This window comes from Solanum tuberosum, unplaced genomic scaffold (assembly GCF_000226075.1).
Source record: "Solanum tuberosum cultivar DM 1-3 516 R44 unplaced genomic scaffold, SolTub_3.0 scf00301, whole genome shotgun sequence".
In the NCBI taxonomy this organism is placed as follows: Eukaryota; Viridiplantae; Streptophyta; class Magnoliopsida; order Solanales; family Solanaceae; genus Solanum; species Solanum tuberosum.
In genome coordinates, this window is record NW_006239223.1 from 399,466 (window position 1) to 403,334 (window position 3,869).

Genomic DNA, 3,869 nt, shown 5'->3' on the forward strand with positions numbered 1-3,869 from the left:
ATTCCTTGAAGGGAAGTGCACTCAATATCAATGTTGTTGCTATTATGTCACTATGAGGACCAATATGCACATACACACTCTACATGTATAGCTATGAATATGATGTGTTATGGTGTCTATTGAAAGGTGAACTCTTATATGCACCGTTACATCTTATTATGCATGCAAAGTGTATGATTAGCAAGGTATGAATATGTGTTGTATAAAGGTGTTTATGAGAAAGGCTTTCTCACATATGTACACACACATGAATGAATGAATAAGGTTTATGATAATCTAGTGAAAGTGAGTCTCCCATAAGGTTTCCTCAATTGTACTCTAAACTAGACTATGTTATGAATATGGTATGACTATGTGAAAGGTCATTCTCACATAATGTAGGTTCTATGATGAAAGGTCATTCTCATCTTAGAAACCTTTGAGCTATATGATATGAGGGATTAAGTCCCTATAGCATACTTTATGAACTATGTTAAATAAAGGCTTAAATATGATTAAAAAGGGAGTTGGAGCTTAGCACCGAGTGAACATGAAAAATGAGAGTGGGGGGTTCACGTTTAGCAAGTCCGACTTCCCACAAGAGAACCTTCACATTTAGCAAGTCCGGATTCGCAACATAGATGTTGTCTCATGAGATGGAAACCTCCACGCCTAGTAAGTCAAGGTTTCTAGTAGCAATCTCCTTGTTCCATAACTACGTTCCCCCGTAGGTCTTAGCTTAGTGGATCCACTAGATAGATATTATGTATGTAGGTACTACCTTGGCAAGTAGTACCCTCTCTTTTCGGTGTGGGAGTAGAACACCGGATTCCATGTAGCTCACATAGTCTATGTCGGTTATGGCAATGTCTCCCGAAAGTTAAGAAATGAGCTAAGATAAGAATATGAACTCTAGTCATGATTTCTTGAAGAGTTACTTAGTGTAGGTAGGACTATGGACCCTGCTTATGCATTGCACAAGTGGACTCTAAGGGAGGTTATGATTAGGTCCTTTATGTAATGAAGACTATGGTCTATGTATGTTAATATGAAAGCATGTTAAGGTTGACTTTACTTATGTCAAGACATGAAATATGATTATGCATGTGAATTACACTTATGACTTCTTAATGGGTTTGACTAGTATATGTGGGGTATGGGATTCCATGTGTACATTGCACAAGTGAGCTTGTGAAGGGTTGCGAGGGTGTTTACCTATGATATGAACTAAATGAGTTATGACTAATGATGTAGTAAATGAATGAGTCCTTATATGATGTTATGAAGTATGTCGGTCTTATGTCCAATGTTAAATGAAGATGTTATGACTTGTTGAATATGATGTGCCTAGTCTATGCTGGCTTCCTATGAACACTTGGTGTGAGTAGTATTATGGGATGCTACTTGCACAGTGGCACTAGTGTGACTTGGGGGTTGTCTTAGATGATGGTTCCTATGTAAAGACTATATTTTATGGTGATCTTATGACTCTATGAATATATGTGGTTGGATTGATGAAGGGTATATGTAAGTTCACCCTTGGTAACCTTAAGGTGATACATTGCACCAAATATTCCCTAAGGGTTGCTCTAGGAAAAGAGTTAAGATAAAGAGGAAGGTAATATATTGTATGCATTGAATGTGCCTAAAATCTTATAAGTGGCTCTATGTGCTATTATGAATGGTTTCTATGTGTATGATAGTGTATGTGGTTTATATTTTTCCTATTGCACTAAATGTTCTTGAAGTTTTTCTAAAAAGGAATGGTGCATGGTTTCCAACTAAATGTCCTTTTAAAAGCATGTTTTGCATGGTTATCATACTTAGTGTATTCTTGTACTAACGCCATTCTTCTTCATCTTTTTACACCAAGTGTAGGTAGTGGTGGCTAAAGGGCCTTTCCTAGAAGTGATGAGCTTGGCTTACTATTCCCAAGTTCGGGTGTGTCCTTAAAGATTCAAGGACCTCTATGTTAAATAGTGTCCTTAAGTTCTATGTACTAGATAATAGTTTCTTTTGTATAGTAAGGGTTGTGTCCCTCTTGTGTTGTAGTCGTGTTTTAAGATGGCTACCTTGAGACGTAGTGTTCCAATTTTGTATTAAAGGTTTAAATGAGGTGACATTTAAGTCTTGTGTTATATTATGAAAAAGTTTTAAATTTTCTGCTATTTTTCTATGATAAATGCTATGACGAATGCTAAGGGCTTGTATAAGACCTCCGAGAGGTCGAATACGCCGGTAACGGCTAGGGGGTCCTCTCGAGTTGTTACAATCATAGTGTTGGGTTCGTCCCCACGCCCTACATATACTTTCGAATAAGAAAAAGAGTAATCTAGGATTCTTTCACTAGATTTCAGTATTCTTGAGATGAGTTGATTTTGAGTTCTTGAGTTCATGTTTATTGTTGAAATTCTATTCCTAATTATTGAATTGCTATATGTTTTGCATTAATATTCTTGAGTTGATTCGTTCATGTCTATATTTCAACATGAACCCTATGAATTGAGTATTCTTGCGATGATTAGTGTCATTGAGTTCTGAGTTCTAAGTATTGAGTTTTCATATTGCTATTAAGATCCCTGAGTAGATTCATTCGTGTCCATAATTCTGCATGAATCCTATGAATGAGTTATAAATCTTGAAAATATTTTTAAATCCAACACTTGAGTTTTAAACTGAGTTTTGAGGAAATAAAGATGAGTTTTGAGAATGAGTTTCTAAAACAGGATTAGTATGATAATCGAGAACGCCATCAATATTTAAGAAGTATGGTATCTAGATATACCATCAATGTTTATGCAGTATGACTTCCTGAGTCATCAATGATCATATCACAATATAATTTTTTATATATTTTTGAGAAAGAGTTTTCAAGTATGAATTGAGTAAGAGTATAAGGGAACTAAGTATTCCTAAAGGTATCAGTTTTTACATTGATAAAAGAGAAACTTTGATTTCTAAATGAGTTATGAGTTCAAAGATATTTCAAGAAAAGTTACCTCTTTTAAGTGGATAGTTTGAGCAATTATCTCAAACCAGAGGAAGAGTATATTTTTAAACATTGAGCATGAGTATATATTATTGGGAGTAGTATCGACCACCGATATGGGGATGAGTTCCGATAACTCACGTTACTCATAAACCATGTATGCCAACATGGGTACATGATCATACTTTTTAGATGAATCCTAAGTGCCTTTGGGGGAGAGCATAGTGGATCCACGTAGTTGAGGTATTCTATACCCCGACAAGGTATAAGACATTTTGGCATCGTGGGCGAGACGCTGTATCATCACGTAGCTCATAGTGATTGTTATCGGTTAGAGAATCTCCCAAATAGAGTTAAAAGTGTATTTTATTATATCACTTATTATGTTGAGGTTCAGAGATGAGTAAGTGTTTTTATACAATTTTAAATTATTTCATTCCTTTAATCATTTACATTCAGTTGAGTTTATGTTTTATCTATTGTAGTCATATCAATCAGTTATTTGTTATTCAACTATATTACATACTCGTACATTCAATGTATTGATGTCATTCGACCTGCATCTTTTAATAATGTAGATATAGGTTCTTAGGATCCTTAACAAGAATCTGTTGAGATCACTACTTCCGCTCGTCAACTTTTGAGTATGACCTGCTTTCTTCTGGAGGACTCCAGTTTTATGAGTTATTAGTAACAGTTTTTGAGGAGTCGTGGGTTTTGTCTCGACATTCATCTTTGTACAGTAGAGGCTTCATAGATAGACAGTTTTGGAGAGTCTTTTAGTTTTAGATATTTTATTTAAAACTTATGTTTCATACTTAGTATATTTAGAGAAGTTTTGATATTCATTATACTGTTTTTAAAAGTTTCTTTTAATTTGATGCTTATGTATGCTCAAGTT